This window comes from Meriones unguiculatus, chromosome 4, assembly GCF_030254825.1.
Source record: "Meriones unguiculatus strain TT.TT164.6M chromosome 4, Bangor_MerUng_6.1, whole genome shotgun sequence".
In the NCBI taxonomy this organism is placed as follows: domain Eukaryota; kingdom Metazoa; phylum Chordata; class Mammalia; order Rodentia; family Muridae; genus Meriones; species Meriones unguiculatus.
Genome location: NC_083352.1, coordinates 59,515,661 through 59,543,306, shown reverse-complemented (window position 1 = coordinate 59,543,306; position 27,646 = coordinate 59,515,661). Strand labels below are relative to the sequence as shown.

General features: G+C 39.4%; 1 protein-coding gene across 7 annotated transcripts in view; it reads right to left on the bottom strand.

Moving 5' to 3' along the window:
- The window catches only part of Marchf1 (membrane associated ring-CH-type finger 1), an 862,889-nt gene that overhangs the window by 145,979 nt on the left and 689,264 nt on the right, over positions 1-27,646 (bottom strand). The gene's annotated exons all lie outside the window — the stretch shown is intronic.

The window sequence follows — 27,646 nt, the reverse complement described above, 5'->3', positions numbered from 1 at the left end:
AATAAACTGAATGAAAAAAGTTTTATTTAAATGTGTGTGTGTGTGTGTGTGTAACTTGTGCATGTGTATATATGTGAGTGTGTGTATGTGTTCATGTATGTGCATTTGTGCATGTGTGTGTGTGCAGGGACCAGCAGGACAAGAGGCAGTGGATCCCTTATGAGTCTCTGATGTGACTATGGTAATCAAATTCAGATTCTTTGCAAAAGCCTTCCATCCAACTCCTACAGGTGTTTTCAACCTTCATTTTTATTATGCCCTTTATCTTCTCAAGAAATTCAAGTGCCTATCTATTGCTTACCAAGATAAGTTTTCCAAAGATTTCCTTACCATAACCACATTCTTTCTTCAGTTCTTTTGAAAAAAACAAAAAACCAAAAACTCTTTTATGTCATATTTTTAATGAACTCAGAGTAAATTGTGTGTGTGTGCCAAGCAATGTGAGGATGCGTGTGAACACTGTATAAAGTTTTAGCCATGTTAAATAAGCTTATGTCTGTTAAAGTTTTCAGGGTTTTTGTTTGTTTGTTTGTTTGTTTTTTTGTGTGTGTGTGTGGTTAAATACTTCCCAAACTGTTTTGCTAGCTCCTCACTTAGACAATACACTGCCATTATTCACTGTCACACCATCTTTTTGCCCTCGACTGCAACTTAAGTTCCCACTGTTGAGCTTCTCTCACCATCCTTCCCCCATTCTCCACTGCTTCTTCCTGGTAATCACCATTATCTGGAAAGTTCTATAAGATCAGCGTTTTATATACTGCTGGGCAGAGCCTCTCAGAGGCCCTCTGTGGTAGGCTCCTGTCCTGATCCCTGTTTTCTTCTTCCGATGTCTGTCCCGTTTGCCTTTCTAAGTGAGGATTGATCATTTTACCCAGGGTCTTCCTTCTGGCTCAGCATTGTATCAAAGCAGATAATGAGACTCATAAACAAAGTTTGGGCAGAGTTCAGGGAATCTTAGGAAAGAAGGAGAAGACAGTAAGAACTGGAGAGGACAGGAGCTCCACAAGGAGAGCAACAAAATCAAAATATCTGGTCCCGTGTTTCTTTTTTGAGACTAATACTCCAACCAAGGGCCATGCATGGATATAACCTAGAGCCCCTGCTCAGATGTAGCCCATGGCAGCTCAGTATCCAAGTGGGTACCCTACTAAGGGAAACAGGGACTGTCTCTGACATGAACTCAGTGGCTAGCTCTTTGACCCTCTCCCCCTAATGGGGGAACAGCCTTGCCAGGCTACAGAAAAGGACAATGCAGCCAGTGCTGATGACACCTGATAGGTTAACATCAGATGGAACAGGAGGAGATCTTCCCCTATCAGTGGTCTTGGAGAGGGGCATAGGAGGAGATGAGGGAGGGAGGGTGTGATTGGGAGGGGAGGGGGAAAGGGGCTATATTTGGGATTCAAAGTGAATAAACTGTAATCAATACAAAACATAAAAATTTGATAAAAAATCAGCATTTTAAGGGTCCACATGTAAATAGGATCATGTGGCATTTGCTTTTCTGTGGCTGGCTTATTTCAATTCACATAACCATGCCCATACTTATTCAACCTTCTGGGTGTCACACTTGGGAAAAGCCCAAGGGCAGCCTGTGGAATGGATTGATATGTCAGTCTGCAGACAAGTCACTATGGGAGTGCATACATGGTTAAATAGCCAGGTTTTGACATGACTTTGTTTTGGAATTTAGGGTCAATTACCTAATCACAGTTACGTTTTCTAACCTTCAAATCATAAATCGATCTAAACACGGGTTACCGCCAGGAGCTGGGGAAATGGCTCAGCAGTTAAAGATGCTTTCTTTGCAAGCACAGAGACTGAACTGGCATCCCTATGACTCAGGTAAATGCCAAGTGGGTGTGGTTGCCTGTCTGTAATTTTAGTTTTGAAAGGTAGAGACAAGATTCCTGGAGCAGGCTGGCTAGTGAGACTAGTCATAAAGCAAATCCTAGATTTTATTGTGAGAGCCTGACTCAAAGAATTACCTTACAGAGTGATCAAGGGAAAATTCTCAATTTCAGCCCTCAGTGTGCACACACATGAACTACGTGTTCACTCTCCTACATGGGAATGTATGTGCATACATGCATGAAAACCATACACACATGGAAACATATGAAGAAAAAAGAAATATGCCTGTCAGAGTTAGTGATGCCCAATGTTCAGGACCTACTGGGATTCCTGACATTAAGTATCTTTGTTAATGTGACATCACTGAGTTTAGGAAACTTTAAAAGTCCAAGTGTGGAGAGAAGGTTCAGTGTTATGAAAACTTGCTACATGTGACTGTTATACACCCCACTGCAGTTCCAAGGATTCAGTCGCCCTTTGTCTTCTGAGGCCAACACACACACATGGTACACAGAAACTATTGCCCACACACAAACACACACACCCAGAGTACACAGAAACTGTTGCAGACATACACAAATACACACACATACAAATAAATAAATAGGGGGCGGAGCCAAGATGGCGACTAGCACACACAGTTTCTGAGCGGTGGGATACCTGAACTTCTGAGTTGGTGAATGGAAGGACCTCTAACCCAGGAAAACCATGGTGAGGCTTTCTAAACAACAGGAAACATCGCAGGACGTAAGAACTTTGGTCTCCGGTCACCCGGGGACTTGTTTGGGGAAGGAGAGAAACAATCCTTTGATCTTGCGGCACTCCCTTCCCCCAGACCTCCTTCCTCGGCACAGCAGCACAGCGGACTCAGCTTTCTCAGCGCAGACCTAACTGCCTGGGGTATATAGCTGCTGAGGCGGAGCCCCAAGCACTTTAGCAGCAGACAAAAGCCAGCAGTACGTGTCCCAGAGTCCCAGATTCGAGCGGCGGCTGCACCATCCTCCCAGGGCACGAATCTGCTAGACACCAGACTAGCGCCACAGGATCGCCATCACTGATGGTACAGCCCGCCCAATCCCACAGTGACAGAGAATACGCTATATACTCACCAAAACCAGGCAGAAACGTCATACAACCTGGACACACAAGGCGCTGGGCCTCCCAAGCTTGGAGAGCACAGTGAAGAGACCCCAGGACTTCCCAGAAAGCATCGGGTCTAGAGACCCAGTCTCCAGTTACAGCGGGACTTGACAGCTGAGCAGCACTGAGCTGGCGGGGCACAACAGCTCTCCAGTTTAAGACTAACCAGGGCCAAACCAGAGAACAGAGAGCCTGGTTACCCCATCCCTGCTGATGTGACCACCCTGAAATCTCCAGCTGCAGCAAGACCTCAGAACCTGGCAGTGACAGCAGCACAGAACTGGCGGAGCACATCAAAGAAGCAGGGCCAAACCAGAGAGCAGAGAGCCCCAGATACCACGATCTCTGCCAAGTGACTTGCCTGTAAGTGAGTGCACCCTTGAGAATCTGCAGTTCCCCAGGTCCTGGGTCCTTCTAAAACAGAGGCCAGCATCGAACACCCTCCCACCCACATACCCACTTTGGGAAACAGAGGGGCACTAGGGACATTGAAGTTCTTGCCCTGTGGGTCTAATTGAGAATTTAAGGCAGTTAATGCCAGAAATTGCGCTGCGATCATCATTAGCGCCTGCGACATATACAGTGCAGAGCCCCTCCCACACACTCAAGGGTTCAACATTAGCCATCATTCAGTCTCTCGAGACACACGTCCACGCACACTTACACACACACACACACACACACAACAAAGACACACACACGCGCGCGCACACACACGCTTGCATTTGCCCCATTTGCGCCTGCGTACTTTCCTCCCACAAGTACAGCTAGTCCTCAGCACACGCTGAGAGTGCTCAGCTTCCTGAAGAACTCTCCAGATGCCAGAGAGAGACAGCACCAGTCTGATCTGCAGAATCCAAAAACAAACAGGGAAGGTTTCAGATAAGCCAATGGCCAGGAGTAGGCGAAAGAACACTTCCAACATAAATCAGGACATCATGACTTCACCAGCAAAACCCCAAATCGATGGATACACCAATTCAGCAGAAGCACAGGAAAATGATTTTAAAACCATGCTTGTCCAATTATTTGAGGCTCATAAGGAGGAAATGAACAAGTTTTTCAAAGAGATGGCTGGTCAATTGGAGGGAAAGAAAGAAGTAATAGACCTTATCCTTAAAGAAACACAGGCAAACATAGAGAAACAAATAGATACACAAGTAGAGGAAAAACTAGTGGCATATAAAAAGGAAATGAAAACAGAAATAGAGGCCATCGTAGAGAGACAGGAATCCAAATTCAAACACATGAAAGAAATGGTGCAAGGCATGAAAACAGAATTAGAATCAATAAAGAAAACACAAAATGAGAAAACCCTTGAGCTGGAGAACTTGGAGAAAAAATCAGGAACCACAAAAGTAAGCATCACCAACAGAATACAAGAGATGGAAGAGAGAATCTCTGGAGCTGAAGACACACTTGCAGAAATGGATACTTCTCTTAAAGAAAAAGTAAAATCAGAAAAGTTCCAATCACAAAATATCCAAGAAATCAAGGATGCTATGAAAAGACAAAATCTAAGAATAATAGGAATTCATGAAAAAGAAGACTCCAGGCTCCAAGGTCCAGAAAATATTTTCAAGAAAATCATAGAAGAAAATTTTCCCAACTTAAAGAAAGAGATGTCCATAAATATACAAGAGGCCTACAGAACTCCAAATAGACTAGACCAGAAAAGAAACACATCACGTCACATCATAGTCAAAACACTAAATCTACAGAACAAAGAAAAGATATTAAAAGCAGCAAGAGAAAAAGGCCAAGTAACATATGAAGGTAGACCTATCAGAATCACACCGGACATCTCATCAGAAACTATGAAAGCCAGAAGGGCCTGGGCAAGTATCATGGAGACTCTAAGAGATCACAAATGTCAACCCAGATTACTATACCCTGCAAAGCTTTCAATCAACATAGATGGAGAAAACAAAATATTCCATGACAAAACTAAATTTACACAATATCTACACAGCAAACCAACCCTACAGAAGATACTAGAAGGAAAACTCCAATCCAATGAAAACAAATCCACCCAAGAAAACAGGGCATACAGATAATGTCCCAACAAAAATGAAAAGAAAACAAGCAATGAAACAGGGTTAGATCACCGACTCCATTACAAAAGGAACTAACATGCATTGGTCACTATTATCTATCAATATCAATGGACTCAACTCACCAATAAAAAGACACAGGCTAACAGAATGGTTAAGGAAACAGGATCCAACATTCTGTTGCATCCAAGAAACACACCTATGCAACAAAGATAAACACTACCTCAGAGTAAAGGGCTGGAAAACTGTTTTTCAAGCAAATGGTTCCAGAAAACAAGCTGGAGTAGCCATCCTAATATCTAATAAAATAGACTTTCAACCCAAGTTAATCAAAAAAGATAAGGAGGGCCACTATATTCTCATCAAAGGAAAAATCCACCAAGAGGACATCACAATCTTGAATATCTATGCCCCAAATACAAGAGCACCTACATTCGTAAATGAAACATTATTAAAGCTTAAATCATACATTGATCCTAATACCTTAATAGTGGGAGACTTCAACACTCCACTCTCACCAAGGGACAGATCAACTAGACAGACACCAAATAGGGAAATAAAAGCACTCACAGAATCCCTAAATCAAATGGACCTAATAGACGTCTACAGATCGTTTCACCCAAGCTCAAAAGAGTACACCTTCTTTTCAGCACCGCATGGAACCTTTTCCAAAATAGACCATATAGTGGGTCACAAAGCAAGCCTCAACAGATACAAAAGGATTGAAATAATCCCTTGTATACTATCTGACCACCATGGACTAAAGCTAGACATCAACAACAACAGAAACAACAAAAAGCCGACACGCACATGGAAACTGAACTACTTACTACTCAATGACATCTGGGTTAAGGAAGAAATAAAGAAAGAAATTAAAGACTTCCTAGAATTCAATGAAAAGGAAGGCACAACATACCCTTATTTATGGGACACATTGAAAGCAGTGCTCAGAGGAAAATTTATAGCACTAAGTGCCTGCAAGAAGAAATTCGTAACATCACATACAAACAACTTAATGGCCCAACTGGAAAACCTAGAAAAAAAAGAAGCAGATACACCCAAGAGGAGCAGACGGCTGGAAATAATCAAACTAAGGGCTGAAATCAATCAATTAGAAACAAATAAAACTATCCCAAGAATCAATGAAGCAAAAAGCTGGATCTTTGAGAAAATCAACAAGATAAACAAACCCTTAGCCAAACTAACTAAAAAGCAGAGAGAAACTATCCAGATCAGCAAAATCAGAAATGAAAATGGGGACATAACCACAGACACTGAGGAAATCCAAACAATTCTTAGGTCATACTACAAAAGCCTATATGCCACAAAATTTGAAAATCTAAATGAAATGGATAATTTTCTTGAAAGATTCCATCTACTAAAACTAAGTCAAGATCAGGTACAAAGACTGAATAGCCCTATATCTCCCAAGGAAATCGAGGCAGTCATTAACAGTCTCCCCTCCAAAAAATGCCCTGGACCAGATGGCTTCAGCGCAGAATTCTACAAGACCTTCAAAGAAGTGCTAACTCCAATTCTCCTCAAGCTATTCCACAAAATAGAAACAGAAGGAACACTACCAAACTCATTCTATGAAGCCACAGTCACCTTGATACCTAAACTACACAAAGACCCAACAAAAAAAGAGAACTTCAGGCCTATCTCTCATATGAACATTGACGTAAAAATACTCAATAAAATACTTGCAAACCGAATCCAAGAACATATCAAAGATATCATCCACCATGACCAAGTAGGCTTCATCCCAGGCATGCAAGGGTGGTTCAACATACGGAAATCCATCAATGTAATCCACTACATAAACAAACTGAAGGAGAAAAACCACATGATCATCTCCTTAGATGCCGAAAAAGCATTTGACAAAATCCAACACGCACTCATGTTTAAAGTCTTGGAGAGATCAGGGATACAAGGCACATACCTAAAGATAGTAAAGGCATTATACAGCAAGCCTATAGCTAACATCAGACTCAATGGAGAGAAACTTAAATCAATCCCACTGAAATCAGGGACAAGACAAGGCTGCCCATTGTCCCCATATCTCTTCAACATAGTACTTGAAGTCCTAGCCAGAGCAATAAGACAACTAAAGGAGATCAAGGGGATACAAATCGAAAAGGAAGAGGTCAAAGTGTCACGATTTGCAGATGATATGATAGTATACGTGAGCGACCCCGACCCCAAAAATTCAACCAGAGAACTCCTTCAGCTGATAAACACCTTCAGCAAAGTGGCAGGATACAAAATCAACTCAAAAAAATCAGAAGCCCTCCTATATACCAAAGACAAAAAAGCTGAGAAAGAAATTAGGGAAACAACACCCTTCACAATAGCCACTAATAACATAAAGTACCTTGGGGTGACTCTAACCAAGCAAGTGAAAGACCCGTTTGAGAAAAACTTCAAGCCTCTGAAGAAAGAAATTGAAGAAGATATCAGAAGATGGAATGATCTCCCGTGCTCATGGATTGGTAGGATTAACATTGTGAAAATGGCCATACTGCCAAAAGCAATCTACAGATTCAATGCAATTCCCACCAAAATACCAACTCAATTCTTTACAGACCTTGAAAAAAAGATTCTCAGCTTCATATGGAGAAACAAAAAAACCCACAATCTCCAAAACAATCCTGTACAACAACAGATCATCTGGAGGTATCTCCATCCCTGATCTCAAGCTGTACTACAGGGCAACAGTAATAAAAACTGCATGGTATTGGCATAGAAACAGAAAGGAGGATCAATGGAACCGCATAGAAGACCCAGAAATAAATCCACACACCTATGAATACTCAATATTTGACAAAGAAGCCAAATCCATTCAATGGAAAAAAAGACAGCATCTTCAACAAATGGTGCTGGACCAACTGGATGTCTACATGCAGAAAAATGAAAATAGATCCATATTTATCACCCTGCACAAAACTAAAGTCAAAGTGGATCAAGGACCTCAACATAAAACCAGATACCCTAAATCAATTGGAAAAAAAAAGTGGGGAACAGCCTAGAACTCATTGGCACAGGAGACAACTTCCTGAACAGAACACCAACATCACAGGCTCTAAGAGCAACAATCAATAAATGGGACCTCATGAAACTGAAAAGTTTCTGTAAAGCAAAGGACACCATCATCAAAACAAAACGACTGCCTACAGATTGGGAAAGAATCTTCACTAACCCTTTATCTGACAGAGGACTAATATCCAGTATATACAAAGAACTAAAGAAGCTGAAAAGCAGCAAACCAAGTAATCCAATTAAAAAGTGGGGAACAGAGCTAAACAGAGAATTCTCGACAGAGGAATATCGAATGGCAGAGAAACACTTAAAGAAATTCTCATCCTCATTAGCCATCAGGGAAATGCAAATCAAAACAACCCTGAGATTTCACCTTACACCCATCAGAATGGCTAAGATCAAAAACTGAAGGGACAACACATGCTGGAGAGGTTGTGGAGAAAGGGGAACCCTCCTCCACTGCTGGTGGGAATGTAAACTGGTACAACCACTCTGGAAATCTATCTGGTGCTTTCTAAGACAATTAGGAATAGTGCTTCCTCAAGACCCAGCTATACCACTGCTAGGTATATACCCAAAGTTCGTTCAAGTACACAAAAGGGATACTTGCTCAACCATTTTTATAGCAGCTTTATTTGTAATAGCCAGAACCTGGAAACAACCTAGATGTCCATCAGCGGAGGAATGGGTACAGAAATTGTGGTATTTTTACACAATGGAATACTACTCAGCAATCAAAAAGGAGGAAATCATGAAATTTGCAGGCAAATGGTGGGATCTAGAAAAGATCATTCTGAGTGAAATATCCCAGAAGAAGAAAGACAAACATGGGATATACTCACTTATATAGACCTATAAGATATGATAAACATAATGAAATTTATACACCTAAAAAAGATAATCAATTGAGCGGATATGGGGTAAGATAATCAATCCTCGTTTAGAAAGACAGATGGGATGTGCATTGAACGTATGACAGGAGTCTACTGAGTGCATCTGAAAGACTCTAACTAGCAGTGTTTTCAAAGCAAAGACTCATGACCAAACCTTTGGCAGAGTTCAGGAAATCATAAGAAAGAAGGGGAGTTAGTCTGATGGGGAAAGGATAGGAGCTCCACAAGGACCAAATATATCTGCTCACAGGGTCTTTTCTGAGACTGACATTCAACCAAGGACCATGTATGGATATAACCTAGAACCTCCACTCAGATGTAGCGTGTGGTAGCTCAGTAACCAATTGGTTTCTTAAAGTGAGGGGAACAAGGTCTATTTCTAACAGGAACTCAGTGACTGGCTCTTTGGTCTCCCCACCCCCGAAGGGAGGAGCAGTCCTGTTAGGCCACAGAGGAGGGCTTTGCAGCCAGTCCTGAAGATACCTGATAAAACAGGATCAAATGAATGGGGAGGAGGTCCCCCCTATCAGTGGAATTGGGAAGGGGCGCGGTAGAGATGAGGGAGGGAGGGAGGGACTGGGAGGGAATGAGGGATCGGGACATGGCTGGGATACAGAGTTAATAAAATGTAACTGATAAAAAAATAAAAAAATAAAATAAAAAAACAAAACAAATAAATAAATACTATGAAAAATATTTGAAGTCAAATCCTGCAATAGGTCAACAAAACAGGGATATTTGTATAAAATAAGCTTCATGTATTAAAAAGTCAAATGTGTTTTTCTATGTTATATTCATTAGTATATAATTTTCTCCTTGGAAAAGAGCTTATATACAAGTATTACGTTACTCTGTTTCTTCTTTTGGGTTCATAGGAGAATGAATAAATATGGAAGGCAGAAGATAGGTGAAAGGTAGAAGGGGGGCTAGTCTCTGTTATTTTTTTCTTCAAGTACTAATCACGTACTCATCAAACTATATCCTTGTGCTAGATACTTATATCAAGTTAATGCAAATTATAATAATTTGGAAGAGGGAACCTCAACTGAGAAAATATTTTCACTAGATTGGTTTGTGTTCAAGCCTTGGTAAATTTTCTTTTATTTTTTTAAATATTTATTTATTATTTATACAGTGTTCTTCCGGCATGTGTGCCTGCACAGCAGAAGAAGGCACCGGATCTAATTATAGATGGTTAAAAGCCACCATGTGGTTGCTAGTAGTTGAACTCAGGACCTTTGAAAGAACAGCCAGTGTTCTTAACCTCTGAGCCATCCGTCTCTTCAGCCTGGTACATTTTCTTGATTGATGATTGATGTGGGAAAACCCAGCTCACTGTGGATGGTACAGTCGCTGGGCCGGTGGTCCTGCGTGCTATAAGAGAGCAGGCTGAGCAGCCACAAGGAGCAAACAAATAAGCAGTGCGCCTCCATTGCTTCTGCATCAGCCCTGTCTCCAAGCATCTATCTTGTTTGAGTTCCTGCCCTGACTTCCTTTGATGATGGACTGTGATGTGGATGTGTAAGCAGAGGTGAACCCCATGTTGCTTCTGTTCATGCTGTTTTATCACAGCAACAGAAACCATAAGGCAATTATTACATCTGACTTTCTGAATACTTTTCCTAATACTATGGACAGACTTTTATATCCTGGCTAAAATGTTAAACTTGGTACTTGACAGATGTGCTCAAAGGAAGCTAATATTACTGTCATAATCCATTCAGAAAAATAGTAAAGACTCAACTCACTAAGAAAAAAGCTTTTCTGCAATATATATGAGATGTATGAGGTAACTATAATATCATAATTAACTGTATAAAAAATACAAATGCAACAACTGTAGGAAATATTTGCCATTATTAAATAACTGTATTTTAAAAATTTTATTTGGTCATCTTTGTTTATTTTCACATTTAAACAAAATGTCAGTAAGCCTGGGAATTTTGCTGTTTTGAGCCGGAGCACTGCTATCATGGGTTTTTGGACAGAGTGAACATAGATTTCCCCAAGCTCATCCTTGTCCTGTGTAAGCAAGAAAAAATATACTAATAAAAGTTTTCTTACTTCAATAGAAAGGTGAGAAGGGAAACAATGCACATGACTACTGAATTTCACTTTAAACTGTTCTATTTATATGTCAGCATTCACTCGTACAGCCCTGGCAGTAATTTAATGAAAGGAGAATTGAGTGAGGGAATACATAATGTGTCTCAGCAGTAATTAGTCAGATAGAGATTTGACAATTATCCAGTTAATCTGATCAACAAAGACAGTCAAATTGGGTAGTTTATCTCAAAGTAGATTTATTTGGCCTAGTCAATCCAAATCAACTCTACACAATAATTACATTAACAACACCGCTGCTAACAGTAGGCTCTATGAAAAGGACTCAAAAGTAGAGAAGATGAAGGACAGAAACAGGAAATAATAAATAATAGCAAGTTACAAAGTACAGGTACATAGCAGAATCCAAGTAAAAGGACTCAGTTGTGACTAAAATGAAAAAGAAAAGAAAAAGGAAAATATAAACCAGGACAAGCCTTAAAATCTAAGAGTAATTAGCTACTAAGAATCCAAGAATCAAAAGGGAGAGAGGCAACAGAAGGGAGGCTGAGATTCTATGCAAAACATAACAAGACATTCTTTCTTTTGTTTGGAAGGGAAAAGATTGGGATGATTAAACTTTTTAATGTTTAGAAGTCTAATGTTTCTCAGTTTTACTTTAAGTATTTGAACATAATGATCTCATCACCTTGACTACCTCTACAGGTCAGGGCACTACATGGAACTTACAGCTATTAGGTTGGAAATTCTATTTCCTAATATAAAACCATAGGAACAAATCATCAAGGGTGTAATCACAAGAGTATCACGTTAGACATCATGAATGTAAGCAAGGTTTCTATAGTCTATCAACTTTGAGGATGTTCAAAATAAAGGCATATGATCAGATTCGGCTTTCACATATTGTGTTCTTAGTAGATGACATCAAGAGGGAGATAGAATGACTAAGAACACCGAAAAACAGCGCCAGCTCTTCTTTCTGTGGGCACCATTTCCACTCACAATCTCACACAATCCCAGGAAACCACAAATTTGTGTATAATTTGACATTGACTATGTTTTTCAAACCACCTCTGAAACCCATTACATGGAAACACATGAACATTTGCAAACATTAAAAATGAATCAGAGGATATAAACTTCATTTAAAATAAATTATTTTTGATGGGAAGGAAAGCAAACTGCATGTTGACTCCCTGCTCTTCTCTACATAATCTGACATATGGTCAGCAAGGAGGGATTATTTCTATTCCTGGCACCAAAATTTATGAGTTCTTCTTCTGATTGTCAGAGTTACAAAGGAAACCAAACACAAGCCTGCTTTAACTTTATGATTAAGCCCAGAAAACAGCTTCCCAATATCAGAAATGACATGCCCACTACTGCATCAATCAGAGCTGTCATTAAGTTCCTGGGGCTCGTTCATAATCAATTAGTTCAGTACACCTGAACTGAGCTTTAAATCTTATTATAATTGCAATTAATTTAAATTTAACTAGCCACCTGTGGCTAATGGCTGACACATCAGACAGTGACGTTCTAGAATCAATACCAGGAAATTCCCAGTGAAAATCCTATACAGAATATTTTCCCATTTATTTTCTGAAGTAAATCTTTATTTTATGACCTAAAAGGGTCCAGACTCTTGGAGAAATACTTTCTGTATGACCTGTAATATATAGGAGGTGCTAACACCATTAAAAAGGATGGGGTGGGGTGGAGGCTACTGCTCAGTGGTAGAGCACTTGCCTAGCATGTGCAAAGCCTTGGATTCTATCTGCAGCACAAACACAAAAGAAAAAAAAAACAATAATGCCCACAATTAATCTTTAAGTATACCAATGTACACTAAAGTATAAATGAGGAAATGAAAAAATATACTGTTGAAGAGTTTAAGTTCTGGTGGTCTACGTCATGATGCCAAAGTTGCCACTGCCAAGTTTATTCTTTTAGTATGTTGTCTTTATTTTTTGCTTTCCTTATACATTCCAAAGAGTGGGTTATATTGCCCAATTTCTGAGTTCTTTAGAGACTGCTGCTTGGCTTGACATTGCATCAAGAGATCCAATCTTCCTAAAGTTAGGCGAAGTTCTACAGCTGAGAGGATTCAAAGCACAAAGACTAAATGCCAGAGATAATCCAGTGCCCCACTGCGATTGACACCTGAGTTTACCAGCAATTTCATTTCTATGTTGCAGTCCTGCAAGCTCAGAGCTTCTTGGAAACAAGCTCTGTTTTCAAGTACAACAGTTCGTTTGGCCCTAGGCTTCCTTGGGAGTTGTCATCTTCTGAGGGCATGTTCAGAGAGGCAGCAGAACACAATGGATTAAACAGTGTAAAAGACTACCCATCTACTATGATGTTCTGAGAGATAAAATGTTGTTGATGTTAACTTCTTTTTTGGCATTCTGTTCAAGGATTTATTCACAATGGCTAAACCAGGGGTTGGAAACAGACCTTGAAAAGACGAAGACAAATTTTCTTGCTTTAGAAACAACGTCTCCTCCTCCCACTAGTCATCCAAAATGGTTCGCATAAAATACATTTAAAAGAATTTCCAAGTCTTCTAGCTATTAGGACTTGTAAAGCTGAATTTGTTTGTGATATTGAAAAGGGATAATGGCCACACAGCTCAAGAGCCATGCTACTGAAGGGGAGTCTGAATTTCCTATGCTGCAATATCAGTCATTGACTAGAACCCAGCACAAAGCCTCTGACCTACCTCAGCAAGCTAATGAAAACTAACTTGTATGGGAACAGATACCTTCACTTGCTGATATGCTGTTACAAAGACCTCAAAGTGAGCAGACTGCAGTCACAGGTCAGATATACGACTCTCTCCTGTGTCTTGTGATGGGAGAATCCCTTCTTTGAACCAGAACTTACAAACCTACGAAACCCTGAGTGATAAACATGGTAAACACACATTATCCAGGTAGATCACTGGAAGTCATGAGGACTTAGGTAACAACAATGTTACCTGCTCAGTTTTGCACACAGCTAAGGATCCCCAGGAGGCAAAGCCCTACCTTATGTATGTTGTATTGAAATACGCTATGCTCTATGAGACTTTGCTTCCCTCTCCTGGGCTGTCTTTTAAGCTGATAGCTCTGGTGTGGCACTTTCTAAGGCCTTATAGTTTCACTGTCAAGCCGTAGCACCTGCTGGGATATTGTAGTTAAGTCCCAGCGTGAGATGGTGTTAGGCAGGACCTGCCTTGCATTAATAGAGCAGAAGGCCTCTGGGTCCTTAAGACATGGTGATGGCTCACAGCATAAGAAAGTTCTGTTTCATAATAGCTGCAGGAAGAGAGATGTTGCTCCCTCCACGATACTCTAGGGAAGCTTCCCTTTGCACTGATCTGCCTATCCATGGCCAAATATAGAAATGATTGTATGCTGAGGGGTGCTGGCCAGATCCCAAGGGAAGCCTTTTAGAACAGCAGAGGTCCTAGCCAAAGCTAAAATTTATAGAGTGTATATGGGCAAATAAGATTGCATCAGTTATGACTTCTGAATAAAAAGCAGCAACCAAAGCTGTAGTTCATCACTGTATGGTCCTCTGAAATGTTTCCCAGAAGGTATATAGCCTAGTTAGTGGAGCTCCCTGGAGGTGATGTGACACTCAAGTTAATTGTGGTGTTCCAACAACCACCGACCCCAGGATTCTTTTTAGAGATCAGTGTCCCATCAATCAGGTGCTGACTTGTTAGATCATTATCTTTACTGTTTCCTCTTGACTCTGGAAAGTAGCAACATTCTTAGCAATGGATCCATATACTTCTATGCCAGCAGGTCACTGTGTGCTTTAGAGAAACATAGTCATGGCCCCTCTTTCCTCAAGATGGGATTGACATTTGATACAGTTTATATGCCAGAACATCTCTATGGTTTTATGTAAAACTCCTGTGTATTTCGTCTTAATGGCCATGGATGGCATGAACAGGGTACTTGTTCTATATGTCCATAACATTCTTTGATAAAAATGTGTATATTATTGTACAGGAATGTTAATTCAGAACATGGCTGTTCTGGCAAGAGATCACACAGACCTAGAAGGTCTTTGGATGTAGTCTTTTGCCAGAATAGCCATGTTTTAAATTAACATTCCTCTACAATTTAAGAGGTGAATAAAAGTTCCTTTTAGATTTAAAAAAACACTGGAATATAGAAAAAACTGCTGAATTAGATCAACTTGTATACTTTTAGCTTCAGAATGGAACTCAGAGAGTGTGTTAGGTTGGAGATGAGGTTTGGCCTGTATTTCCATAGGTGATGAAAGACTATGGGTTGCATAAAAACTGATAAAGATCTGATCCCCAATAAGAGAAACTTCCAAATGAAAGCCACTACTCAAGGAAGAGATGCAGAAAAAGAGCAATGCAAATGACACAGAAAGCAGATGGCCCAGCATGAAGACAGCTTAACAAACCACCTGATGAGGGACAGATAGTTCATCAGACCGGCAGACTGGAAAATCTTGATGCTGAAATGGACTGTTGCTGAAGGACAGAAGATCAGGGCTGCAATTATGGAGGATCATTGTAGGACTGATAATTGTTTATATTATAAAATTTGAACTGTGTGAAACTTTTTAGCCTAAGTGGAAAGGGGAAGTTGCAGAGGAATGTTACTACAGAACATGGCTACTCTGGCAAGAGATCACATCCAAAAACCTTCTAAGTATGTGTAATCTGCGTGGAATACAAACCCACCTTTAATCAAGGAGACAGGGACAAGCAGATCTGAACTCAAGGGAAGCCTGGTATAGAGCAAGTATCAGGTAAAGAAAAGCTTAGGTCCAGGTGTGGTTGTACTTGCCTTTAATCCCAAACAATGAAGGTAAAGTTAGTTTGTAAAAGTGATGTTTGAAAGTGATGTCCAATTGATTGGCAGAAAAGGTAACAAATCAGAGAAATTGTTGACAGAATAGAATACCCCCAACTCTAATGAGAATAGAGAGGAAAGGGAAGCTACTTAAGGGGCAATGAGAGAGAGAAAAGAGGCAGTTTTACCAGGAGGGTTTTACAGAGACAGGATGCAGAGAAAGCGAATTCAGGTGAAGAGCGAATGAGCCAGAGAATGAGTATTAGCCAGAAGATTAGAAAGATTGTTGGAGTTAGCTTGAGGTGAAGCAGAGCAATTTAGAGGCCAAGAGAATAGCCAGATTGAATAAGTTAGCTAGGAGAGAAGTTTGAGCCAGACAGCTGAGTTAAACTAGCCAGCTGGAGCTCAGTAAGAACAAGAAGGGTGAACTGACTAAGCAGTAAGTCTTAGAGGCTGAAAACATTCTAAGCCTATGTTGGATTGTATGGAAGCTAGAAGCTTCTAGCACTAGGCCCAAGTTAGCAGAAGGAGGCAGTAAGCCTCCGAGACAACAACTGAACTAGGCAAATAAGTGTCACTTTTGCATATTCTAAGACAACTGTCTTCATGTATTCATTTAACAAATATTTATTGAATCTGTTCTACTTACAATTTTCTACACAATAAAGAAACAACAGTTAACGAAGAAAAGAATTATTGCCCTAAGAGGCAAGAAAACACAAGGTTACAGATAATAATAAAAAATTTAAGGAAAAAATATTTCACTTGGTGGTGCATCCTCAGGCTGGCAGCACTTGTGAGATAAAAGCAAGGTGGTTGTAAATTTGAGGATCTAGCCCAGGTTACCCTTCTTAAAAGTAAGTGATAGAAGAGTGTCTGAGTCATAGCAAGTCTGGAAGTTTGAATTCCAGATGTTCCACTCCATCATTGCTCACTTACATTATTTCTTCCTTCTCTTCTGTGATATTTCATGGAGCTGAGAGAGGACCATATTATGGGGTATATGTAAGAAGTTGGAAGGGAGAAATGGGGTTGGATTGATCATGCTTTATTGTAAAGCTATATGAAAATTTCAAGAATATAGAAAAATTAATACAGCAATTGAAAGGGAAGAGAAAGTAAGGGACATAGATTTTTTTCACTGATGCGATGAGATGTGAAAAGAGATGGAAAAAGAGTGAGGAAGCCATTAATGCTCATACCACTACATCTTTTACCCTTATTACTGGGAAGAGTACTAACAACAGTATTATCACCCTATACATGTTAAGCAAGTACCCTAGCACTTCTCTCTAGCACCAGAACAATGATGATCTTTAAGGGAGCAGCAGTGAGGAGGATAAGTGCCCTGAAGCAAATGCCGTTTGAGGGGCAGCAAGAAGTTGGCATGCTTGAGAGCAAGTAATGCAATAATAAGAAGAAACACAGTTAGGAGAGACTGCTGGGCCTGATTATGATTTCTTGGCCTATGCAATACTTAATGCCTTTCTTTTGCTTTCTGCAGAATCCTGGCACATTAGACAAATGACAGCAGATCCCAACAGACTGCTGTGCTGCATGTACTCTGTGTCTTAGAGCAGATGAACACTTGATTTGGCATTTGGCCTGAGGAGAGTGATTTGTGACGTGTTATTTATAATATTCATCATACATGAGAATCAAAAGCACCTCGTATTCACTCAGCATGAACAACAATATACATTCATGGTCTTGGCTTAAGAATATGTAAAATACAGACTGGAGGGGACCTCAATCACCTGACAGTTATAAGGAATAGCTAATACTTTGAATGTTTATTACATGTGTGCATGTAAATAAAGAAAAGAGCCTACAAATGTTCAAGGGCAGTCCAAATGCACAGATTTTTCTGGAATCCTATGTTTTTGTGTATGCTACTGTATTCCTTCCTGAGAGAGGGACAAATGTTATCCATGCATGATAAGCCATTGTAAAATAATTCACAGATTCTTTTATAAGGTGACTCAGAAGGTGGCAGTTTGAAGAGAGCTTGAATGAGAAGAAGTTCTTCAGTGCTTTCCACTGTGATACAAGCTATATTGAGGTCAGACCAATAGTAAATGGCAAATTTCATGTTCTCCGAAGAGCTACAATAAATAAAAACAAAATGTGGTTTGATGTCAACCTTTTAAAAATGCACAGTTTTGCTGCTTATACTTTAACTTATCTTCCATGCATACACAACTGAATCTTTGATATTGGTCATGTCTTCCCTATACAAATAAAATGTTCTATTTAGAAAATGGGAAAACAAATAAGCTAAATATACAAATGAAGAACTGAAGAAGAATTTTTAATATTATAGAGGTTACATAATTCATTATAATATATCAGAATTCTTTTTACGATTTGTAATGTACTGTGCACTGGTTAATTGCCACGTACCATTTAAACTTACTGAGAAGTTAGCACTGGAGGCAGTGCTAACTTGGAACATGTTGTTCCAAGATGGCTTCCTAGGCTCTCATCTGGGGATGCCACCCTCCCCGCCCCGTACCCTGTATCAAGAGGACAGGAAAGACAGCAAACAACTAAGGGTTCTAAACCATTCTGTAGTTGTACAATAAAAAGGTAAGCAGTTTCCGGAAGAGGCATACATATATATGCCTACAGTGGGAATGGAGAGGCAGGAGCTTGTCCACAGCAAGGCTGCAAAGGACCCTCCCCTGGGGACTGCCTGAGTCATGAACTCATGGCACATGGCTGGCTACTTCTCAGTCATTTCTGCTGGATGTTTGTAAGCCCCAATTTGATATTATTAATGCTGTTTGTTCTCTCAATTATACCATCTGTTCATTTCTGTCAGATGTTGTGAGCATCTGAATCGATGTTTTTCTGTCTCAGCTGCTTCTTGCTATCTGCTTTTTAAATTTTTCTTCTTTAATCTTTTTTTTTTATGTGCAATAAACCTTCTCATTCGAAACTGCAAGTGTGGGTATTGCAGATCACTTCCCAGTCTATAGAAGACATTACTTATAGAGATGGCTTGTCATGCTCCTGGATTCTAGGGAAAATGAAAACAGAACATGGACACCAGTGGATCATACAATTTATCTTTTCCTCAAACCAGGTTACACAGTCTGGTACTGCTTACAGCGCTTCACTGAAGAATAGAACTTACCCATGATGAGGAGAGGTGTATGCTGCAAATAATTATTTTCTCAAAGCCAAATTCAACATCTACTGAGTGAGTTTAGCTACTTACATGGTCAGAGACTCAAGGAAAGGAAGCCAGAAACATTTCACCAAGAAAGAGACTGAAGAAGATGAGTTAGTTTGGCTATGACATTTACAATAACAAAAACCTCACTCTACTATGTTGTCTTTTGGGGTTTTTCTTTAGAAATTGTAATAAGTCATCATCTACAAGAGCGCAGGACAGGATGGACCGGTAAATATGGATCACATGTTCAGAGAAGATGGAGCACCATAGCAGATACTGTCAGCATTGTGATGAGCCTACTCCATTATCTTCCATTTAAACATGTGCCAGTATGTACTTCTCCCAGTTTCTGGGTAGTTCTCTAACTAAAGTTTTCAGCTGATTTTCTTTGGGACCTTGCTGCTATGGCTTTTTAGGTCGCTTACCTTCTCATGCAGCTAAACTTTTATGAAGAGTGTCAGCATACATAGAAATCTTTCTGTCTCTGAAAGACCTTGAGCCAATAAATGACCGGTAGAAGATGAAAGCCTTGCTTTCTAGTCCCCAGAAAGCATTGTATATTAGAGGCACCACACAGAAAAAAAATGAACTTCTTTTTACTTCTCCTTTCCTGTGTTGCTTCTATCATTCCAACACTGGTTTCTCCCACTACTGCTTGCTTAGCAACTCACTGCAAAACTTCCTTTTCACAGGATCTTGCTATAGCAACTGGATGGAAAACTTCTTACTATTATATATCTATGTGATTTTTTTTGAGTAGGATTATGAATGATATTTTGGCTTAACAGGTCTGAGAATTATTGACCTATGAAGTCATGAGCACTCCCAAGCAGAGAATATACATAAAGACAAAGTCTCAGGACAGCAGCTTTGGGTTTCTTAATAGTCCTCATCACCTTTACTAATTCAACTGAATTTATATCCATTCTCTCAGCTTTGGTCTCAAGAGGAACTTAGACTAAGGATCTGTGAAAACCCTCCAGTTAGTTCAAGTCATTTCTCCATATTATAGCCTCCTTTACTTCATCGACACATCTTGGTTATCCTCTGAAGGTGTGCTGTCTTCGGATATATCTGATTTATAGGCCCCTTGCATCAGCTAACCAAGATGGATCTCTTGGTAGGCCATAGCATTAAACACCTGCTCAAGAACGCAAATGCTTGGCTTGGGGTCAGCTGAAGGCATTTGCAGTACATTTTGTACAGGGTGAACATGTTCAGCTTGACCTTGCTGGGAAATATTTTGGAATCTTAAAGGTAAGTCTGGCAAAATATGGAGTGATGAAGTTTTTCAAAAGACAATGAAGCATGAATTTGATCAAAAGGTAACATCTTTTAAAACGCTGTGATCCACATCAACACATTTTGCAAAGCAAATCCTCAAAGGTATTCGTTGAAGAAATTGTTTTGACTACATTATTCATCATCTTTTATTGTGAAGTAATCTGGGGTATTCATACAAGAGAAATCTTTAAAAAACTACTATTTTATAGTGATATAACATATTCATGCTAACCTTATAGAAGATATTTCCAGGTAGAAACCAATTGAAAAATTTAGATGAAACCTGTCAAGTCAATATAGTCTGGGGAATATAGTAAGAAATTACAAAAACTCACTGAAGTATCATTTTGTTAAGGTAGTCACTTTTGAATTTCTTTTCATAAGCGAATTCGATTTTATGAGCGGCTTTCTGCACAACTCAAAAACCGAAGACTTTACTCCATAGAACTATTTCATGAACTTGAATTGGGAGTAAGGCTTTCTTTCTCTGTGACAGTTGCTTTTGAGTGGATATTCTTGTAAAGTTAATAATGTTGCAGCTGAATATAATGATCCTCTATTGTGGAAACACTGAAAGAAAGATAAGATCTGGCTGAGTTTTCTTCTTTAGAAACTTATGAATCACGTGTGTGTTAAAAACAGCAAGGAGAACTGGTAATGCATTAAAATCTTCAAAATAAGTGTGTATAAAAGAGAAGGATACTCTCTTCACACTTAAGGTTTTCCAACAATATTATCTACATAGGTTTAAAATGATGTAGATTCTCTATAGGTCTTGGATCAACTTTAATATACCCAAAGCACACTGTCCTTATTAAAAGAAGAAATATTAAGAAAAAATCCGCAGAAATGTGCTGACACATTCTGTAATCTTCGCTCTTATAAGCCTAAATCAAGCTATCTAGAGGTCAAGGTCATACTGGGATACACAACAAGACTCTATAAAAATAAATAATATAAAATAAGAAAAAAGTTATAGCCTAACTCTAATATTGTTAAGACAAACAAAAACCATAAACTAATAAGAAATGTTGGAATGACCAGAAATCTCAAAATTCAGAATTTAAAACTAAAAACATGATTATTATCTTCACTAACAACTCAGGATTTATTATGCACTATTCTTAAAGTTTTTATATCGAGCTGGGCACAGGGGTACATGCCTGTAATCCCAGCACTCAGAGAGAGACAGATCTTGATGAATTTGAGGCAGGCCTGGTCTACAAAGCAAGTCCAGGATAGCAATGGCTACACAGAGAAACCCTGTCTTGAAACAAAACATAAACAAAACAAAAACCAACCAACAAAAAATTTAAATTCACATCAGGAATATTATGTTTATAATGTACAATTATAAAATGGCAAATGGAATGTTCACATTTACCCATATTCACTTAGAAAGATAAAGGTTTGAGATCCTTTCTGTACTCTGATTTCATTTCTTATTTTTCAAGCTAAATGGTACCTTTAAAATCAGACTAAAGAAAATGTATCTATTACATAGAGTGTTTTCATAACAGTTCCTTGGCTATTTTATGTCCTCTTCTTTTACAATCTGCTTCCTCCATTCCAATGTCTTGTACTTATATCCCTTGAACATGTTTCCTAACATTGTTCATGGAAGTCCTTGTTTATGGAAGCTCCCTCTGAACTATCAGTTAAACAGAGATGATCTTATGTTGTTCACAGCCTCTGCACTTCTTTTCAGGAAAATGTTTTGGGAATTCTTCTTGAACCATGCTAACTATTTCAGGTCCTCAGGGTTGAGATTGTAATCACACTCCAACTCTGATTTATTACAGTGAAAGACACAAAGGAAAAGAAGCAAAAAGGAAGGGCACATGGGCCCAAATTCATAGGAACCAGCAACCAGCTTCCAACAAAAGCAGAACAGTTTCCTAGAAATTATTTTATCCCTAAAACGGGTGATAATGGCACTTGTACAGCTCTGTCTATCAGGGAAAGCCACTATAGACTCCTGGTCTAAGATTTTCCTGAGGCGGATCCTCTGGTCATTCATTTGTGTTACGTATGCAAGTAGTTCAGACTCCTCAAGGAAAGCACATGCTTAGAATAAGCCACATGGCTTACAGTTCAGACCCAGTGAACGGGTACAATTCATGGGTAAGACTGCACTGTACTTGTGAAGTCCAAGTTTTCAGAAACCAACCACAACCAGAACATGCCAGGAGGCCTCTTGAACTCTTGGGTCTGTTGACTCATTGGGGCACACGCTGTTGTAGAGCGTATGTCTTACGTATGTGTGGTGCGTATATACACATCTACGCAGAGCATTCACATTGTGTAGATTCTCTCTGTGTGTGCATGTATTGTATACATAGTTTTTGCTTACATACACAGCAATTTCATATGTTTTCTTGCAATCCTCTCAGCTGAGCTCACTGCAGATAGGGTATACATTTGTACTGCTTCACTGTTCCAGCATAGAACAAAGGAAACACACAGTAATGACTGATGATCAGAAGATCTGCACACTCAGTAAGGAATGAGAAGATGCAGGTAGAGAAGTAGACCTAAGGATACAGAGGAGGTTTTTCTACCCTGTCCTGAAAGGTGTTCTCACAAAATCCTGAAACATCCCTGTAGTGATGGATGGAATCTAGTACAAGCTAAAAAGGGGGAAAGAAGACAGACAATATGAGTTATAATAATGCTGACCTAAATGCATTTGTTATTGTTGAATATAAAACATTTAAGCTAACAAGAATGTACAGTTTTTAAAAACTCTTTATTCTTTGTGAATTTCATATCATGTATTCTAATCTCACCCATCTCCCTGTCTCTTTGCATCTGCCCTCTGCTTTTGAAACTGCCCCATCAAAAGAAACAAAAACAAAGACAAAAACAAAAAAGAAACATCTCATATTGGAAACTGTAGTGTATCACAGTGTGACATTCAGTGTACCCTTTTGTCCATACATCTTTAGCTGCAAATGTTCATTGCAATGAGTCATTGGTCTCATTTGAGGTTGCTGGCTTCTGCTGTACTATCAATACTAGATCTTTACCAGGACTCCTCTTGGATATCCTATTGTGGTCCTGTGTCACAGAGATGCTGAAGCTTTGGATCTGCAGGATCAGTCCCTTCATGTGCTCTAGCAGTTTAGAGATGGAGTAGATGATAGAGCGGGCCTACTCCAGGCCCTGGGCCTGGGCCTGGGTGGTAGTTGAGTTGGTCAGCCTGACAGCTTTCCTGCATTTACACCACCAGGACACACTCTACAACACTGCCCCAGACAGGTCACCCAATGCCTCAGCCAGCAATGGTCAGGATAGCTCTCCAGCTCTCATACCCTCAAGGCTGGTTCACCCACATCCATGCTCTCAGGGTCAGTTCTACTGTGCTGCCAAGGTGAGGTGTGGGGCCAGTCTCCCAAGTGCTGCAGCTGGGACACCTCTACTGTTCTTATGACCCTGGAGACAGCTCTCCTGTACACAGAATTTTTAATGTCTTCCTTATCTTAATTTTATCACCATCAAATTTATTCTGGTTCACCTAGAAAAAAATGAACAGTACATACATTACAGTCTCAAGTTCATTTGTTCGAGGAAATATTTTGGTGAAAGTTAATGCTGTCATTGAGGTATAAGTATTTGGAGCCTCACAATTGGAGTAGCTGATATTACGCATTGCTTTGCCAATTTCCAAGAACCTCACCAAGATATACATGTTGCTATTCTTTCTCCTTTTATAGATAAAGCTATATAGAAAATTTTACAACCCCTGTAAGTAGATGCTCTGCAATTCAGAGTCTTTATGACTCCATTAAACTTATTTTCATAGCCTTGAAAATTACAATATTTTTGCATGAAGTTATTTTGAAAATCTTTAATATTTTTTAACACTTTAAAATAAAAGAATTCAGATATTTGTAGTGTTTTTCATTTTATACTCAGTATTTCACAGGATCATTGAAGAGTTTATCATTTAGTAACTCATGAAAGTAGTGAGGACCCAGCAATGTATTTGTCATTTTTTACTATCATTCTGACACAAATACAAAGAGAGTTGTATTGAGTTAAGAGATTTAGATTCACAGGAATCTACAAGGGTTTGATAGTTGAGACTTTTCTGTAATACAATTAAGGTAACCAAGAAAAGATTTTCATTAATCTCCAAACAGAATGCCAGAGAATCTTTGAGAATAAGTCAGAGATGGGAAGTAAAACTTTTGTTTTTATGTACTTTCTAAAAGAATAACATGAAAGGCTGAAATTTGTGAACACAATGTATTTTTCCAAACAGCAGTTTGAAAGGAAGACATGCTTTCTCTCCTAGATCATGAATATTTGGTGTGATAACAGAACTGTCAGTTCTTTGACAAGCTTCTAAGTTGTTCCTTGTTCAACATTAATCTGCTCAGAAAGATGACACTGTTTTATGCCTCTGGATGGGATCTTTCATATGAGACTTGGATGACAGGCATTTAGAAGTTGGTTTTCTAATATAAGCTAAATGAAGAAATCTTTCAGGTGACTAGCCTTGTTGTAGGAGGAGTAAGTCCATCTTAGGGAGTTTAGTTGATTCTCTCAGGATCACATGAGTAGGAAACAACAGAGCAGAAACTTGGATTTAAAATCTGACCCTCCAAAGTGTTCTCAATCAGAAGGGCATATTCCTTCTCAAATATCTATGGAGTTACTATGATTTGAATGTAATTCAAAGCATTCAGTAATTTACCATCATATTTTCATTACTATAACAAATACGAGATACAATAATGTTATCAGGAGCAAAGATTATTTTGAATCACAATTTTGGAGTCTGACGTCTAGAAACTTCTATTGCTTTTAGACTTCCGATATGGCAGGGAGAGGGAGAACACATCTTAGTGAGAGTTGTGAGAGTCCTGTAGCAAAAGAGAGCAAGGAGTGGGGCCTGCTCCAACAATGCCCATCAAGGGCTTTCCTTCAACTGGTATACCAACCTATCACCCAATTGCACCATTTAAAGGTTATACTACTTCTCAGAGTATCAAGCCAGTAACACGTAGTTTTACTCTCCATCTACACCAGTTTTGAGTGCTGCATGTTTTACAAGCAAGCATATGGATGTGTTCTGGATCATCTTTCAAAGGATGCTATCTAGGCAACCTGCATAGATGGTAGCATAGCAACAGTGTGGTTCTCCATATATAGAAACAAACAAAAATGCCTATATCCAAGGTTGGAGATACACTCCTGGAAGTATACAGTACATGTGCACAAGTCATATATCTATAAGATTTTTTTTTCAAGAATCCAGCTGAAGAGAATGATGACATTCTATAACTCCTACTTCTCAGATAAAAACAAAGTCATTCACTTCTGGAAACTAAGCAGAAAGTAGAGCTTGTCTAATGGGCTGCTGGAATTGGCATGAATTCTAATGTTGTTATTAATTTCTAGATTCACCACAAAAAAGCAGTGTAAAATTGCTAATATGGAAGTAAGGCTGGGAATGTGAAAAGGTCCTGGCCAGTGAAAGGCCCTGAGATGGAATTTGCCTTCTTGTAATAACACCTTAGCAAAAGACACTGTCAACAAAACAAAATGACAGACTACAGACTGAGAAAAAAAATTCTCCAACTCTACATCCGACAGAGGGCTAATATCTGAAAAATATAAAGAACTCAAGAAATTAAACACTAGCAAACCAAATAACCCAATTAAAATTGGGGTACAGAGCTAAACAGAGAATTCTCAACAGAGGAACATCAAATAGTGGAAAAGAACTTAAAGCAATGTTCAATGTCCTTACTTATCAGAGAAATACAAATCAAATGGACTGTGAAATTCCGTCTTACACCCATCAAAATGCTTAAGATCAAAAACTCAAGTGACAGCATATGCCAGTGAGGATGTGGAGAAATGGGAAGACTATTCCATTGCTAATGCAAACTTGTAAACCACTTTAGAAATCAATCTTGTGCTTTCTCAGAACACTGGGAATAGCTCTATTTCAAGACCCAGCTATACCACTCATGGGCATATACCCAAAAGATACTTCACCATACAAAGGTCCTTATGGACCTTTGCTCAGCTATGCTCATAACAGCTTTATCTGTAATAACCAGAATCTGGAAAAAAATTTAGATGTCCCTCAGTCAAAGAATGGATAAAGAAATTGTGGTGTATTTGTACAATGGGCTACTATTCAGCTATTAAGCACAAGGGAATCATGAAATTTGTAGGCAAGTGGATGGAACTAGAAAAGATCATCCTGAGTGAGGTAACCTAGAAGTAGAAAGACACACATAGTATACACTCACTCATAGGCAGGTATTAGCCATATAATACAAGATGACAATCCACAGACCTAAAGAAGCTAAATAACAAAGAGGACCTTAGGGAGGATGTTTAATTCTCCTTTAGAAGAGCAAATGGAAAAGACACCAGAAACAGTTGAAGAGAAGGAACAGGACTGTAGCCTACCATAGATGGCTTCTTAAAGACTCCACCCAGCAGGGGATTGAAGCAGATGCAAAGACTCACAGCCAAACTTTGGGAAGAGCCCAGGGAGTCTTATTGAAGAAGGGGGAGACAGGAGCTCCATAAGGAGACCAACAAGGCCCAAAATGCTGGGCCCAGGGGGGACTGGGGAGACTAATGAATCAACCAAAGACCATGCATAGAGAGGACTTAGACCCCTGCTAAGATGTAGCTCATAGACAGCTCAGTCTCCAGGTGGGTTTCCTAGTAGTATCAGGGGTTATCTCTGACATGAACTCTGTTGCCTGTTTTTGATCACTTCTCCTTGGCGGCGGCCTTGCCAGGGCATAAAAGATATCTAGGCAGTCCTGATGAGACTTGATAGGGTAGGCTCAGATGTAGGGGAGGAGGACTCTCCCTTTCTGTGGACTAGGGAAGAGGGATAGGAAATAAGAGGGAGGGAGTGTGGGATCCACCCGGGGGAAACAAGAGAGGAGGCTAGAATTGGGATATAAAGTGAATTATATATATAATCTTTGTTCTGACAATGCCTTAGAAAATCAGAGTGCCCACTTTGAGAAATGACCATACATTACATTTTACTTCCCAAGTGCCATATCTGCCCATACCATGCTACCCCATATCTGCCCACCACATGGCACCCCATTTCAAACAACAGTTCATGAATTTTGTTTTCATACTAGTAAAAAGTCTAGAATATTTGTCTAGATTCACAATGATTTAATGACTCTGCTTCCTGGTTTGGATTTAAAATTAGTCTAGGGAATATATTTTATTTTTGTTCATTGATTCTGTAACTTAAATATGGCCAAACTGAAAATTTTATGAAATTGATTTCTAAAAGTTATCTAGTGT